This window comes from Arachis hypogaea, chromosome 16 (assembly GCF_003086295.3).
Source record: "Arachis hypogaea cultivar Tifrunner chromosome 16, arahy.Tifrunner.gnm2.J5K5, whole genome shotgun sequence".
NCBI classification, from domain to species: domain Eukaryota; kingdom Viridiplantae; phylum Streptophyta; class Magnoliopsida; order Fabales; family Fabaceae; genus Arachis; species Arachis hypogaea.
In genome coordinates, this window is record NC_092051.1 from 18069037 (window position 1) to 18088111 (window position 19075).

Consider the following 19075-nt stretch of genomic DNA (forward strand, 5'->3'; position numbering starts at 1 on the left):
ATATATAATTACATATTATAATCCACCTTGAGAGTCGTACTACCTTAATATCATTGACTTATGACTCGAGCATAAGGATCTGTATATTAAGGTGTTACATGAGTCATCGGCCAACTTCTAACTATTGCCTCTTCTTCTTCTGCCTTTACTGAATGTTTTCCCCCTCCACAAGAAGATCTGCAATTGAAGCAACAACTAAACTCAAAACCAAACACTGACTAAATTGGTGAATTCAGATTATATGAAAAAAGCATATAGTAATGTACGTTATAAGTTTGGCCAATTTCAATTATTGATCCAATAAATCTATAAACCAATATGAAGAAGAAAAAAGGAGCTCAAGTGAACAACTAACTGTTATGGTCGAGATAAAGGCATCCCCTGCTCTAATATTAGTCAGCAATCTATCACTTGAATTATAGTCATGCAATAGTTATTCTTAAATGGAAAAGACTAAATCTTTTCTTCTTCTCTTGTAATTGAAGAAATGAAAATAAAAATTATCAAGTGAATTATTAGAATTGGGAAATTTATGATACTTATGGAAGTTATTTTCGTCAGAGTTTAAATGAAAGGAACCATCCAGTTGCAAACTCTTTTAATATTTGCCTTCAAATTGTGAGTTAATTAGGATAAAGAACGTCACATTTATCACAACATATATACTTGTTCACCCTCATTTTCAATTGGTGTAACAATCAGTCTAATTTTTATAAATCATACTGAATAGATATCTACTTTTTACATTAAAAGAGAAAATAAAATTAAAAAAAATCACATTTTACTCTCACCTGAAGAATTACACACATAAGAATTAATTGATTTACATGTGCATAACAGAATCATATAAGTATATATAAGCCTACTACGTTCTTTCCATGTTTCAAAACTAAAACCAAGCATCATTGATTTCTTAAACATTCAGAATGATCCCACGTGAAATGAATATTACACAGAAAATTAGAAATGTGCAAGAACATGCAAGTTTTTAAGAGAGAAAATTATTACCTTAATTCTTAAATAAATAAATAAATAAATAAAACCTTTCATTCAAGTTTTGTAAATATAAAGATTGTGTTGTAGCTAATTTTATATAACTTCTATGAAGTTAAACGGAGAGTTAATTAAATTTTTTATGATGGTAAAAATACTATAACAACACAATAACTAAAATAAAATAAGAATAAAGATCAAACGACTAAAGTAGGCACAACATGAAGTGAATTAGCATAATTAATTCTAATAAAGACAGTTCTAAGTAAATAATAATGGCATAAAGACTATTTTTAAGAATGGATAAATAGTAAGATTATTTTCCATTCCTCACAAAGGTAATCTTGCAACTTTAAAGCATTTGTATGAGAGGAATGACACAAAAGTCATGTCAACTTGCATAACACACAACAGAGTATTTTTAACCAATACCAATTGGAGATATAAGCAGTTATGTAAGCTTTTAAAATGAAAATAGAGGGAAAATTTTCACAAAAACTCACTTGAGCATAGCTTCCTTGGGATTGAGGCATGATGAACACCATTCAAAAACTGTCAAATAAATCATTTCATTAAAGCCATAGCCATTAGTTTATGAACTGAATAAGTTCAAAAGAGTATGATAATTTTTAATAATAAGAACATATAGTAACTTACAAAAGGAATTTCGATATAGTCGAATAACAGAAAGATAGTTATTACATATCATTGCCAAATCTCATAAATTGGTTTGAAACGTTAATAGACACTTCAAACTCAACGATTGACCACACGTTAATAAAACAAGGTTACCTCTTAATTCCAATGAACTAACACACACAAAATATTTCCAAATGAAGTAACCAAATGATGAAATTGACACAAAATAAATTCATAATCGTTGCTAGCCAAGAAATTAGGAAGAGTTCAATCCAATAAACACCCATCCCATCAAAAGTTGTATACAATTAAATCTTGAGAAGGGTCAACTTTAGAGGTGTACATATATATTTATATAAAAAATTCACAACAATAGTGTTTATCATACAAATAAAATCTGATTAGTAAGTTAAAACACACAATTTTAATTAAAAGGTTAAAAAAAGGGCAAAAATCTAAATCAAACTGAATTCCTTTCGTTGCAAAAAATCAGAAAAAGAAAAATGTTCATGATACTTATAAAATTAACATAGACCTCATATATTAATAACAATTTTCAATATTTACCCTACAAAAATAAAAAAGAAAAAGAAATAAATAAATCATTCAATCAAGAAATAAAGAAATAAACAAAAGAGAGTAAGGCCCACAAAAAATAACAAAGAAATATATGTACCATCACAGAGTTCAAGAGTCATGAAATGACACATCAATTCTACGTTTGATAACTATAGAAGCATTGTTGCTGGGAGAAAAGGCAAAACTGACATTTTAAATTCAACTTCTATCCAACTCCAATTCTTGGCGTAAGGCAGCAAGCCTAAGATAGCAAAGGCAATCCCATAGTGGCAGCAAAATCTATCTAAATTGGTTCTTGCTTAGACCGGATCGATGCTCAAGTCTGAAAATATGTTAAAGTGGTATTGCCAACGAAGAAAAAGAAAAAAATGTTAAGAATTGAGGCTTCTTACCTAGCAAACAAACTAAAATTCATCTTTAGGCTGTTTATCACCTTTGCTGAGCGAGAAAAGGCACTGAAACATTTGATATACATTGCCAGAAGCCAGCTCCTTATTTGGATTACATACTATATCATAGTCATGCTTCTGATGAGGTGCAACTATTTTTTTCTGCGAACAGAAAGATCATGAAAATCAAATCCATAGACTGACTATTCCGATCTAATATTGCATATCAAACTTCTTACACAGTAGACAATGGAATTGTGCTAAGACCTTGAAGTCCTCAAATGAACAGAAATCATAACCATCACATCTATGTGTACAATAGCATTAGAAAGAAGAAAGAGAACACATTACTGATGGATAACAGCATAATAGGATTTTAAGTGTTTATGATACCATAATCCAAATATATATATATATATATATATATATATATATATATATATATATATATATATATATATATATATATAAATTTGGATTATGGTATCATAAACAAATAAACAAATTAATATGAGAGAAAGAAATTAAAAAAATCAGAGTTAAAGAGTATTTACAACAAACTCTAATACAACATTCATTTTTGAGGATCCACTGTGAAAAAGAAATATATTATATGTAAATAAAAATTGAGACCTTTACCAAAACTCTAAAAATATGAAACTTAAGAACCAATCAAAACCAAAGCTTTTATAATAATAAAAATAAAAACAAAAAACTGAGACCTTTGCTTTTGATAGCAACCTCATGGTCTTTGAAGGTCTTTTTTAACCATTGGCAGAGCAAGTGTACCCAAAATGGCCACTTTTCACTTCTTCTCAAAACTCATGGTGAACTAAAAATTGTTTTGAGAATGCAAATGCTGCTAATAGTAGTCAAAGCTTATACCAAAGAGAAATTGGGTAGAAATAAAAAATAAAATTTAAGAGAAATACAAAAGTGGGAGGGAAGAACAAAAATAAATAAATAAATAAAAGTGAGACAAAGTATGATGTAAAAATTCTAAAATATCAATAGAAGAATACTTACAATTCACAAGATCAGATCACTATGAAAATTACACCAAGATATTAAGAAAAAAAATTTAAACCTTATATAAAAGAGATAATTTTCTCATAATAGTGTTTATTTAACTCATTTTGTGTACTCTAATAAACTTCATAATTCTCAAATTAATTTTGAATTTTTCATTGAACAAAAAAAATATCATAAAAAGAAACATTGAACTTCAACTAATTGAACTTTAAGTTCTTGAAAAATTAAAAATCATCAGATACATATAGAAAAGATGTAGTACCTTTGACACTACTCATTCTCTTCAACTAATTGAACTTCGAGTTCTTGAAAAATTTTAGAATTAAGGCTATCCTGAGAATTAAAACTAAAATCTAACTAAAACAAATATTAAAACAAACTTTATAAGAAAACAACATAATGAGCTAGAAAGAGGTGAGATGAACGTAACTCAACCAAGGGATACTTACTCTATTTATAAACACATCTCAATTGAGAAATTTAAATTTTGAGATAGATAGTTTATTTTGTTTGGGATGAAAAAAAAAAAGAAACAACCTCGGAGAATTTGAAATTGCACATTCAGCACACATATCAACAAAAACAATATAAGAAACATACATACAACCTCTTTAGAGTGACCAATAAACATTAAAAATAACAAATGATAGCAGTAGATAATTGATAGTGATCAGTGAATATTAATAGGATCGAATATATTTAATTAATTTTTAGACCCACAAAAAGTAACAAAAATATATTCACAGCAATTAAAAAAACTTTCAAACTATATATTAGAAAACAGTAGATTTAAGCCCCAATACCGTAAAGACCAAAAGATAACATAACTCTAGAGAGAAAAAGATAGCCTCTTTGATTTTATTTTAAAAACTGTTAATAGTGAAAAGAACTCTAAAATCTTGAAAACAATATTCGTGGCCATTGAAATTTATAATTTAGCTTCCATATTTTAGCTTCAAAACATGGATAAATGTCGGTATAAATGTGCAATTTAATTGACTATACAAAAAAATATAAATTAGAAAAAGGAATAGTTTAAAGCTTATAACCAAACAAATAAAGAAGTGCTTACATAATACATATCATATCCTCTATTTAGACTTGAGATTAGATTCTAACTGTATAGTTCTATTTTTTATCTGTCTCTTTCTTCTTTCAATACTTTAGTTGCCTCTAAGTTTTTCATTACCACAATAGTCTTTCTTCTAATTTGGAGTTCTCTCATGTAGTGATCTAATCTTTCTATCGTAACTGCAAGAAAAAGGACGGCACTTGGAAATTATATTGCCAATGAAACATAAGCCTTGTAAAATTCAGAACATTAAGTGTTCATATTCAGCATAATTATGATAGTAATGTCCTGGTGATGCCTATTGTGAAGCAACAATTTGGTGAAATTGTTATCCCAAATACTATAGTCACTTACCTTCTTTGCTTCATCCTGAAGAAAAAGTAAAATCTTTTTAGTTAAACTATTAATTTTATAATGAAAAATAATTAGATTCAATTATAAAAAAAAAAAAAAAATAAACTCCACATCAAAGGTGGAATATAATAATAAACAGATTTTTCATTAGTCCTAGTCACTTTCCAACTCTCCATTATCATCAATAGTTTGGAAGTCAAGATTAAAACCTGAATTATAATGTTGTATATTTGAGAATGTTATATATTTGAAAAAGAGTATGTAGCTAGATTGCCAAAAAAAAAATTAATTAAATGAAGAACTAATAGAATAACAAAGTTCAATAGAATAATAAAATATATGAATATATTCACATGTATATGAATATCAAAGTCCAATAGAATAACAAATTGATATTGTTTCCTATTACAATCTTTTTTTGAAATAGCTCAAATTCCCAATAAAATCCACAAACATAAAGAAAATAATAAAAAGTCTGATAGATAGAAAATATCTAGAGAGTGATAAGAACAACACAAATATACAATTATCTTGTTTAAATTAGTATGCTTCTGACTTCACATTATAGAAATTTTTTTTTTGTAAATGATGATCATAGGAAAGATTTTACTAAATCTCCCAATCATATATATGTACAATGAAAAAGACTTCACATTATATAATTCTTGTTGCCGCTTTTTATTCTTTTTTATTTCTAGAGCCATCTTGTTATATTTGTACATGAGTTTCGAAATTAGTATGGTAAAAATTGTGATGATTCTAAAAGAATCAAACATATTTTAATAATCAAATATCTTTAAAATCTAGTAAAAATATATTCATAATTAAACTGAAAATTTTTCCACCTAAAGCACTCTACATTATGTTAATTCAGGCATAATAAAAGAAGTTCAAGTTATTCTTACGTCATAACAATTACAAAAATGAACCAATGGTGCTGACAATCGAGAGATACTCTTTTCTTTTTCTTTTCTTTTTTTTGTTAATTTTCAATCATATTTAAATTTTCAAAATAATAATGAATTCCAGTGAAATTATTTTCCAAAATGAAACAGGTAAAGCGAAAAAAGCAATAATTTTAATGGTTTAAAAAAAAAGGTGATATGAGTAATATAATTATGCAGGTGATTTGATAACGATACACATAGTTAATCAAAATCACAAAATCAAAATATAAGAAAAAAAAAAACGCTTAATGCAATTACAAAGATATAATTCTATTTACATGTAATATTTAACCTAAACTATGGAATCAAAGATTTGAACTGATGCTTAGTGGCCCTATTTGATCCTTGATTTGGAACAATAGAGAGGAGCTTCATCACATGTACTTGACCCACAAAAGTTCTTTGAACATATGAATCATAAGTCTCCGAACGGTAGCTTGTATCTTGCACCCTTGTTAATACACAAGACAATTTGTATTAAATTTGGCATCATGGATCAAGAGAAGAAAACGTATAGTTCGCACACATTAAATGAAATAACAATCAAGAAAAAAAAACATCTCTAACTACAAAATAGAAGATAAACTACAAAGAGCCAAACATTAAATACGTATGCATTTATAGTACCTCTAACAATGGATAATTTTATTATCCCAAACAACAAATTTATTTGTAAAATCACGTAAGTAATACATTTTTTAAAAATAAAATTATTAAAATTGATGTAAAAAACATTAATATATTTTTGGCTTCCTGTTTTATTAGTGCTTTATATATATATTTAGTTAAAATCTATTACTTATGTAAATTTTCTAGTAAGGGTACAAAGGTAAATGCTATTTAAAAAAAATATCGAATTTATTTATACCATAATGTCATTTACGAAATATTCAAAATTCTAAAAATTGGTTTTATAGCTAAGTTCAAAATACATTAAATAAAAGACAAAATTAAGTTCAACATGTCTCACTATTTATGTAATTACATAAAATTCTTGTCAATTGAGTCTTGTCTTAAATTTTGACATATACATGTAAAGTATAAAATTAAAACACATCAATTTTTTACTAATACATGAACAATTTTTGTAAATAAACAATTGTTTGTAGTTTTATGTATATAAATATTTGATATCAGCTATGACAATTTTGGCTTTATTCTATTCTAAACATCAAAATGAAAAATCAAATAATAAAAAATAAATGTGTGACATAAAAGAAAATTTATCATATGTATGACCATTTTGAATTCTCACTGTAATTTTTTCAGAGCATTAAGCTAAAAGTAAACTAAATAAGTTTAGAGACAAAGATACTATATTGATCTCATTAGTTTTAAAAAAAAATCCTAAAAAACAACAGCATAATACTAAATTACATTAATTAAGCCATTATCATAAACTAACTAATGATAATAATTTAAAATGAGAAAATGACTAAACAAACTAAAAATCTATATTTTAAGTTATGTCCTTTATCTAACTAACGTAAAAGCCAAAGCATTGCAGAATCTTGCTTCCGTAATAACTAAATACAGTCCATTTTCTCTTCTTGCGCTTAACAAAAAGAATCCAGTCTTAAAAAAAAAAAATCAAACTCATTTAGTTAATATGATATTTTTGACACTTATTTTTCAGTTCAACCTTAGATTCATTTGTGATGGATAAGTGTTACATGAAAACATAAATGTCATAAAAAAATCTAAGTAATATTGCAAACATATTCAGCCTTAATTCATTAATAATCTTTAATCATAAAAATCTTCATGAAGTGTTTCACATAACATCTTTAATGAAAAATAAAAGAGAAGAACAAAGCTAGGTAAGGGAACACATGAAAAAAAAATCGAAGAAAAACATAACATGGGATTTCACTTGTTTTCTTTATATGTTGTGATACTTGTTGTCAAGCTTGGTTAATTAAGCGTGCTTGCCATGGCCATGTATGAACTTTGTAGCTTCCTCTGTGTATAGATGAGTTTCATTGTCCAACCTGTTAATAGTGGCTATGCTTGTCAACAATAGATATTTAAGAGAGGCAAAAGTTACAAACTTATAATTTGATTTCACTTACGAATTGCGAACAACTTTGCTCAATGTTGAGGCTGATGAGAATGTTTTGCCATTCAGATATCTATTTTCCCCCTTAATCCTTTGTCTCATTCTTAGGTATATCTCTTCTGCATTCAGCTCTAATGGAAAATCTGAAGCCTATTATATTCCAAGAGCAAAAGAATGATTAAGATATGATGAGGTCCATTTCCTACTGTGACATAACATACAAAACAATTTCTTGAAAATTATGATAAAGTAATAATCTTTACCATGACCCATCCCCAGATATCAGCATAGGATGGGATATGAGCTGTGTAAGTCGCAACATCTGCAAAAGTCGTTAACTGCTTAATTTGGGAAGGGTTAAGTACTTTTTTTGTCCTTAAAGTCTTGGGTCAAAATCAAAATCGTCCCCAACCTTTTTTTGTTATTTAAAATTATCCTCAATGTTACAAAACGTTATAAAATCATCCTTTCCCTAATTTTTGGACAAAAATACCCTTTATCTTAATTCCATCCTTTAAATCCTCATTTCTTATTTTTCTTTCAACAACCACAAAGAGGAGGGAGAGCAAGAAAACGAAGAAAAGAACAGAGGGAGGGTGAAGAACGAAGAGGGAAAAGAAGAGAAGAAGAGGAAGAAGGCGTCGTCGGCGAAAGGGAGCCATTGCTGGCGTTCTCTTTTGGTGCCGACTCAATCCCGTTCTGACTCTTCTTTTGGCGCCGACTCCTTTTCCGTCGCGCTCTTTCTCTCGCAGTGCTGGCCTGCATTCTTCCTCTCCCACAGCGCCGCGCCTCCGTTCTGCCTCCTGCAGTGTTGCGCCTCCCTTCTGCCTCTTTGCAGCATCGCGCTTCCTTCTAGATCTATTATGCTTCCTGTTCTGCTTCTCTATTTCTCTGTTCTGCTTCCTGGAGCTCACCTTGTTCCAAATCTATTCATGTAGTTAGCTCTTTTCCTCTTCCGTGATTAAATTTGTGTCATTAATTATTTGAAAATTTTATGGTTTAGTTTTGAATTTTGGCATGAAATTTTTAGTTATTACAGATGGTTCTATTGTTGCAGAATTTCTCTTGCTACTTCATTTACTAATTTTTAATTCTATAATTTTTATTGTTGCTGATTTTGGATCTAAAATCATAATTGATGATTATTGAATTGTTTGATCTGAAATTTTTGGTAATTTATTTTGTGGTTATTGCTGTTGGTGCGCCTGTATTGGAAGGTAGTGAGTTTTTTAAGTATAAAAGAATGGAGAAGGTTCAGCTGGAAAGGGAAGGGTTGGAGATAGTAGCTGGGGTGGTAGTGGTTTAGGATTATGAATTGGTAATATCTTCTCTGCACCGCATGGAAGTGAAGATGAAGAAGATGAAGAAGAATAAGATGATGAAAAAGATGAAGGGTTGTTGTTGTGAATGAGAAGAAGAAGAAGATGATGATGAAGAAGAAAGAAGATATGAGAAGAAGGGTTGTTATGAGAAGAAGAAGATGAAGAAGAAGATGATGAAGGGTTGTTGTTGTGAATGAGAAAGGAAGAAAAGAGGGATCTGCGTTTAGTTACATGTTTATTTTTTTTAAGGATAAAATTGTCCAAAAAATATTGTTCATGGACAAAAGGATGATTTTATAACGTTTTGTAATGTTGAGGATGATTTTAATAACAAAAAAGGTCGGAGACGATTTTGATTTTGACCCAAGACCTTAAGGACGAAAAAAGTACTTAACCCATTTGGGAACTATTAAATCAAAATAGCATTACATAAAGAAGGGTAAAAGATTACTTACACTTAAAAACCTATCTCAATGTGTTGTAGATAGATGAAAACAGCTCAGTGTGGTTGAATATTCCAGCAGGTCCTGCCTGAACAATATATAAATGTCACTTTAATTTTGCTTCCTCTAATAAATGTTTGATTTATGTTATGGACATTGGTCGTATAGTACTTGTGTCACAAATATGCCACCCTCCTTCAGTCTTGGTTTGACAGTGAACTCATAGAAAGATTGTGTAAAGTTTATAACAAGGGCCTCCATCAATGGGGTCTACTAAGTCCCCAACTATCACATCATACCTCTCTTCTCCAGCTTCTAGCTCAACCCTTTGATTCACCATGACACATTCTGTTATCATTCCTAGCTAATAGAAACTTGTTATATATGACCAAGGTCAATAGGCCATTATGCTGATAATTAATAATCCAGGAAGCACAATAGTTTATTATTTGATTATTATCAGACTTGGCATCATTGATGATGACCTGGCATCATTCGTTCATTCCCTAGCAGTACTTGAACTATTCTGCAATCCAAAATGGGAGTGATCTATTTATGATGTATCAAATCATAAGAAGAACTTAGAAAATATACTAACATATCTTTAGTTAATGTTAATGATGAATTCCTACAAACTAATAAGCATAAAATTGATTCTTAAAACATAGAATTAACTAACAATCAGAAGAAAAAAAAGCATCAATCCAAAAGGCATCAAACCAACAAATCAAGCCATCCAAAAATTAACTAACAATCAGAAGAAAAAAAAGCATCAATCCAAAAGGCATCAAACCAACAAATCAAGCCATCCAAATTCAAATACAGTGCCCTTTGGATTTTGGAATAGTTCCAATACAAATCTCAATCAATCACATACCAGAGTAAATGAAAACACCCCTTTAACTACCAAATATTATCAAGATTAACCCAAATAAAAATAAAATAAAAGCTACAAACTTTTATCAATCATGCAGAAGAGTTCAGCTGAAATTATAAGAGAGTTGAAAAACAAAGTAAAAGCTACACGCAAAAAAGATAAATTTGAGACCAACCCACACTAATTCAATATCAACTAATCACTTTTTTTTCTCATTGATAATTTCCTTTTCAATCTGACACAGAAATGAACATAAAAAACGGTATATCTTTTTGAAATTCCTTGCTTTTAAAGGTAGTAGAGCTCCCAATAACCATAGGCTTTGGAGATATTTCAATTGCAGAAATCTTTACATCCTAGTTTGATTCTTATCAGCATAGATTTTAATGACACTATTTTTCTTCAGACCAAACAGAAAAGAAAATCTACAAAGGAGAAACAAGTATGCTGTCCTGAGAGCCCCTGTGTAAAGGGTATAATCCCTTGCATGCTTCCCACTTGAAGCCCGTGTCTCCTTCATTACCTGAACACACTCACAAAGAAACAAAATCATCCAAACAGTTGGTGAGCAAAATGAAAAAACCAATCACAATTTAACATAGTTTATGCACAAATAGGTCAGAAGAAAAATTATTTAACTTAACTTTCTTGCAAATTTTCTAACCCCATTTCAATTTTCAGTAGAACCAGGTTGCAATTTCAGATCCAAAACCAGCAACATTCTTAATTGATCTCTTATACATCTTCATCTACCAACAAGTTATAGTATAAAAATTAGTAAATTAGCATTTATTTGAAACAAAATCAAACAAATCATAGAAAACATGATGATGATACCAATACTATTCTTAGGGGTCGTTCAGGACAGAAAACGTCGATGGAAGTCGAACACCGTTGCCTGTTTTATTCTGTTGCTAGCCCCCGTGCTTCACCTGAACCAGCTCCCGATTTCGCTCGGCATCCACTGGTGTTTTGAGTAACCAAAGAAATCCTTTCTTTTTCTTTATGTCTGCCATCGGTGTCACTGCAGCCTTTTATACCATCCGTTCATCAAGATGCACAATGTACCCAGATAGAGAAAACTAGAATAATCCAAGAAAGGATCCAAAAACACGAATTGGATGGGGATAAAGAAAACTGGGTTAAAGATCCAAGGTTTCAAAGTGACACCAACACCGTGCAGAGAGAAACGGAGAAAATGGATAGAAAGACAAGTCACACGGTGGAAATGAAAGAATCGGGATCACAACACCCACAGAGAAGATCGAGGAAGGAAGGCGAGAGTGGGGTATCGAGGAGGTAATGAAGCTATAAACAGAGGAGATGTGAAATAAACACAGCTTAGGATAAAATAGAAACCCCATACCTTGATAATGATTCCCAAATTTTCAATGAAGAATATATGGCACAACATGATTATGTGTGCAGAAGACATTTTCAATGGAACATAACCTGCTGGATGGATTTCTCTTTGGAGGAAGGAATTTGCTAGTTAGACAAACAGTACCGTGATGCCATTTTAGTGGCACAAGCCTATTCCTTTCTCAATGAAACTCTTAAATTCAGGCCAAACAGCTGTAGGCCTATGCAAGAGGTGAAATATACAACATTTTTTACCTAACCAATAAAAAAAATGAAATGCAATTGAGTTGACTAACCAAAGGTTTCATCAAAATGTAAAGAAGTGACCAAGAAGCTATCAATCAATTCCTGTCAATCACATCACCACTCATGAAATATATTAAATAAAAACCCCATACCTTGATAAGGATTCCCATATTTTCAGTGAAGAATATATGGCAGAACATGATTATGTGTGCATAAGACATTTTGAAGGGAAGATAACCTGCTCCATGGATTTCTCTTTGAAGGAGGGAATTTGCTAGTTAGACAAACAGTACTGTGATGCCATCTTAGTGTCACAACGCCCATTCCTTTCTCAATGAAGCTCTTAAATTCAGGCCAAACAGCTGTATGTCTATGCAACAGGTGAAATATAAAATAGTTTTTACATAAACAATAAAAAAATGAAATGCAATTGAGTTTAATAACCAAAGATTTCATCAAAATATAAAGAAATGACCAAGAAGCTATCAATCAATTTCTGTCAATCACATCACCACTCATGAAATAGATTAGGTACAAACCCCATACCTTTATAATGATTCACACAACCCACATGCAACCAGCAATTCACTTTATGTAAACTTAAGGGATTTCTTGAATATGCACAAAAAAAATTGGATTCATCAGTTTTTAATATTGGATTGAATTGGTGTACTTTGGATATAATTATTTTAGTGCTTCATAAAATTTGCAATCAAGCATATACAGCAGAACATGATTTTGAATGCAGAAAACATTATAAAATCTTAGATTCAAACCAAACATCTCTATGGCAATGCAAGAGATGAAATATAAAATAATTTTTATTAAAAAAAATACAAAAATGAAATTAAACAATATAACAAACAATTCAAAGGGATTATTGAATGAGAATGGAAATAGGAATGCGAAACTCGAATAGGAGAGGCTGGGTCTATAAACTCACTTTGCTGGAGAAACTCTGCCAATCACATCACCACTGAGGAAGTAGATTAGGTACAAACCCCATACCTAGACAATGATTCATAAAACCAAACCCATGATTCATAAATATAAGAAAACATAAGTAGAAATTTCATCTTTGTAATCGTTATAAAATCCAAAAAAAATTGATAAAAAATACACAAATCACATGCAACAAACAATTCAACAGCTAGCAAAAGGAGAAACCATAATCAAAATTAACATCAAATTCTAAAGAAAACAATGAAGAAGATGAACCCGATTCATAGACCATACTCAAATTAACAGCAACTTCCAAAGAATGTAACCAAGAACATGAACCCAGAAACCCACCAAGATAGATAGACAATTTGCAAATTAGCAGATTCACAAATCCTAGACACTAAAATCTGGATTAACCGTGTAAGAGATACCAAATTTGATCACAAGGATATACACAAAGAAGGAAAAGAAAAACGATGAAGAGGAAAAACAGGTTTGGAACTAAAGGAACTAGAGGAGTGTACCTGATTGATTGATTGGAGATCTTCAATTTGAGACTCTATCGGGAAATCCCTAACCTACGATGAACGGCGCGGAAGCAAAGTCCTAAGAAACAGAGGCTGTAGACAATGTTTCGTAGGACAGAGGAAAGGAAATTAGGAGAAAAAGGCAAAGGTGCTAGGGTTCGAATTAATGATTACCTAATCAACCAAATCCGTGAAAAAGGGAGCTTGCGTGAACGAATCGCGAGAAAAGATAGCTGACGGCGGAATCAGAGTGGAGCACATGCACCCTTGAAGAGGAGAAGCTGTAACACCCTACCACACTTAATCTTATGCTTAAGTCATAAGACTGAGATAGTAAGGTATTACGACCTCTAAAAGTAAAAATATATATAATAATAGTGAAAGAGATATTTAACTAGGAGCCTTGAAAAATGGGTAAAACAAAATCGCAAAATAACAGCGCAACGCTCAGGAAACAAGATAACTTGCGTGCTAAGAAATCTAAAGATAATAAGTATAAACAGACATAAAATGAGAATAGAGAGTCAATGATACAAAATACCTAACTCCTAACTAAGCCTGCGAAGCCAAGGCTAGCTGGAGAATATTTACATACATATATACATATCCCAAAAACCCCATATACACAGGTAAAACCCTAGCTCTCCTTTAACCTCCAAGAGGAACAAAATAAACAAGTTTCTTGGAGAGTAAGCTAAGTACATATATACATAAGCTATATAACAAAGGAACCCAAAAACTGCTCCACTTCAGGAATCCAGACGCCTAGCGAGGTGCCTCTTGACCTGCATCTGAAAACAACAATACAGTATGGGGGTGAGAACCGGAGGTTCTCAGCATGGTAAAGGTGCCATGCACATAAGATATAAGGTCTTGGGAATGCTAGAGGCAATCCTAGAATGCCGACACTCAGATTTTAAAGCTTAAGTTATTAAACAGAAACCATAAAAGGGTGGTCATCTAAGAATATCTAAGCCTAGCTTAAACCTGATCTTAATACTAAGTCTTTTCCACTATTTCCTCCGTCCCTCCATCTCCGATTAGTTTACACAGACAAATAAGCAAACAAGGCAAACACAAGTAACTTACAAGTAATACAGATAATAAGTACAACGAATAGCATGTTATAAGCACATAGGCATTCTCAAATACTTCACAAATAGGCAATTCAAACAATATGCACATGATGCATGCTTGTCCTATGGCTGTTGATATCAACTGTCGGTTATGTAGCCATCCCGACAAGTTCTCAAGCTAAAAAAATACACCATGAGGAGAATCCCCAAGCTGACATGGGGAAGAGAACGTCCCAAGCTCAATAATATCCATGGGGCGAATCCCAAGCTGACATGGGGAGAAGAGACAACACCCCAAGCTGACATGGAAAAAATAATACCCCAAGCTGACATGAGGGAGATAACACCCCCAAGCTCAATATATTCAATCATTTCTCATAATTATCAGTTTCATTCTCGATACTAATTCATATCTCATCTCATCATTCTCAATTTTACTTAACCCATTAATCATATATTTTATTATTCTTGATTAATTAACATTATCAATTCTCAATTTCTTACATTACTCTCTTACTTGCCTCATACATTTCATAATACTTGTAGAAAATCAATCATTCAAGCCTTAACATCATAATTCATTCATATATACACCTCCTTCTTATACAATTCATCATTTTTAACCTTCATTCCCAAGTTATCTCTATTTCCTAGATTCAACTAATTACTAGGTTTATTATCACTTTATATGACTAAAAGAATGAAAATAGATGTTTAGAAGTCTGAAATTTGATTTTAAAACACATAAACCAGTTTTGCAGAAAACAGGGCCACGCGTATGTGTGGACGTGCAAACTTAGCCCATTACGCGTACGCATAGGCTCGCCTGCGCACGCATACACACAAGGCAGTAGCTACCCTATGCGTATGAAGGTTTTGCATACGCAAATTACCCCTGCCACGCGTACGCGTGGGCGTGAATTTTATCAAAGTTTTGGTTAAGTCTGAAATTTGCAGATTTTGTTAATTTAAACACCAAACTTCCGACGCACATAACGTTTTTGTTTTAAATCATTTTTCCTCCGTTCTTTAAGCAGCGTAAACTTCACGGACCCAATTTTCATACAAAACCAGTTTGAACTTTGAAACCATTTGGGGATCCGGAAGCCAAGTTATGAGTCACCGAAGTTCGGCCAAAAACCAAATTTCACAAGAGCTTCAAAACCTCATTTTCTTTTCAAAACTCATTCCAACCCAATCCATCATACCTATAACCATCAATATAACTTACATTTAATAATATTTCAACAATCTTTACAATCCTACCATTTTCTCAACTCAATAACATCTCACTTCAACCTAACCTTCACAAGTTTATCATCAAACATCAACAAACCAACCTACAATTACATAATGCCTAATTCACAAGTTCCTCAAATATCACCATCACATCATCATTCATCATTCCAACACCAACACAACCAAAAGAACACCACATATATTCAAACCATATCAATGTTACTAAACATCCAATACACACAACCATTCCAGCTTATCCTATGGTCGTCTAGCCTAAGTTTTCACAGAGTATTATATATTATATACATGAAACCTAAATCATTCCTTGGCCGCTTTCCACGTATTACCCGAGGCGAAACACCAACCGACACATCCCCCACAAGTCCAAATTCAATAAAGCTTTAGCACCAATCTTTCACCAAGCCTCCAATGTACTCAATCAACTTCAACATACACATATACAAGCCTAATTCACATGTATCACACCCAAATTTCAATAACCAATCTCATATAAACTAGAATTTGTAAGATTTTTGAATCCCCACCTTATGTATAACTTGATTGAGCAAAGGCCCACAAATTCCTCGAGCTAATTTGAGTTTAAACATCAAGACATCGAATTTTCAATAACCAAAGCCCCAATTTTTCGAATTTCCAAGAGAAGGAGAGGCTGAGATGAGAGATGAGGCTTATCTATAAAATTGTTCCAGTAGAATCGTAGAGCTCGATTTAGTTAAGGAAAGGTGGGTTGGGCTTTGGGCCTGGTTCGGTCCGTTCGGTCCAATCTTGGGCTAAATTCTTTGAAATTAGTGTTAAAATTATCGTTTTAATTAGCTCTATCCTATTTTACTATTAAATTTGCATTTCTAATTTTCTTTATTAAAATTTAATTTATTGACTAATTATTTACTAATTTAGTGGAGTTTACAGAAGCCACGTTGGAGGAGAGCGACAACTTGGGATGGGAGCCGGCCTGAAACGCGAAGAAGCCTCTAAGTCGGAGATGAAATCACGTGAATTATATTGGTAATGATTCCTATCAATTCTGGTCAAGTCTATTCATTTTTTTTAAAAGAAGATCTATCTAATTTTTGCAACAAGCATTAAGTTTATTTAATTTCTAATAATATTCAGTCCTATAAAAAAAAGGAAATTTAAGATGATTGTATAAATTTCATTAGATAATTTTATATGTTTTTACTAAATTTGATAACTTGATAAAATATATATTAAAAATGTTTAAAACTAATTCGACACAAAATTCTACTCGGATCCAAAATATATTTTATTAGACTGGGTTCGGATAGACTAAAATAACCTAAAGTTATGTACTGTTTTATTTTTTATTCTTTTAAAAAAAACTTGATACAATAAAGTAAAACTTATTATAAGTTAGACAAACAAAAAATAAAATCTCAACAAAAGGCATACACAAAAAAATAAAAATATATTCACATACAGCTTACTCTATAATATAAATATTTTATACTAAAATTAGTAATAAATTTGTTTATAGCGGATTCTACTAGATATAAGTTTTATCAATGCTAACATGTAAGAAGGAATCTAAAATTGGACCGCACAAACTTCACCCAATAGTATCATATACAAACATGTAAAAAGAAATCTAAAATTGGACCGTACAAACTCCGTCTAATAGTATCAGATCCAATCCATGTGGCCTTATTCACATGGATTCTAAGTTATATGCTCTTTTATTATTTAGATTACTACTCATCAAGTGATAATCTACTTGAATATAAATGATAACTTTTTACTATGTAAAAAAATAATCATTCATGATTTTTAAAAACTTATCTCTAAAAAATAATTAAGTAGTCTTTATTGTCATTCTATAAATTCTCTCAATACTTAGATATTTTTTTAATGTAATATGACTTAAAATTTGCTTAGACTCTTATTGACTTAGACATTAAAATTTTTTGTAAATGTTTCACACCATCATCTAAACGAAGATGTCAAAATTTCCCTCCTCAACAAACAAGTCAGAACTTTCATCCAAAAACATTTGAATCTCACGTCTAAACTTAAATTCATCCAATTTTCAATAATACCTTGGAACATAAATAGTATACCTTTATATTTCAATTAATATTTTTATATTAGATAATATATTTTTTGTTAAATAATTTATTTTAATATAAATATAATATAATATTTATTAAATTGAATCTTTAAAGATAAAATTTTATTAATTTATTATATAAAATTTATAAAGTTCTATAAACTAATTATATATTAAAATGTACCCGATTTAATACGATTTAGTTTGACTTAATTTTCTACCGAATTTTAATTTTTAAAATAAAACCAATAAAATATTAAAATAAAGTCAAAATTGTTGTAAAATAAATAAATAAAAAAATATAAAATAAAAAAATATAAATAGAGAACTCTAGTATTAATGTTTATCAATATTATTATTTTATTATAATAAAGATGATTTATATATTAATATTATATATGTTACAGCATATATATCTAAAGAGAGAAAGTGAGAGATGAATGTTTTATATTTGTATTGTATATATATTGTCTCAGATCATGTCTCTATTTATATATGTATAGAGTCTTTATTTTCAACCTTCAATAAATGTAATCTCTCATATCACAACACTCCTCCTTGAATGTCCATTTAAGATTATGCCTTATTAAAATTTTACTAAAAAAAATTTCATGGAAAAAAACTTTAGTGAAGAAAAAATAGTACAATATTCTTTATGATAAGAACTGCCTTGTTAAAAACCTTGTCAAGAAAAATCTAATAGGGACAAAAATCTGACCAAGAAAAAAAGAGTACAACTTCCATCCCTTGTCAACATTATTTAATATCTCGAAATCGGCACATTCCAATTTGATGTACCAATCTTTTAAAAGATAATTTTAGAAGTGACTTTGTAAATAAATCTGTCAGATTATCGCTTGAGCGGATCTGTTAGACATCAATTGTTCCTTG

General features: G+C 30.5%; 1 pseudogene; it reads right to left on the minus strand.

The window, feature by feature from the left end:
* Positions 1-7803: 7803 nt before the first annotated feature.
* On the minus strand, positions 7804-11722 carry LOC112756771 (thermospermine synthase ACAULIS5-like; annotated as a pseudogene).
* Between the last annotated feature and the right edge of the window lie 7353 nt (positions 11723-19075).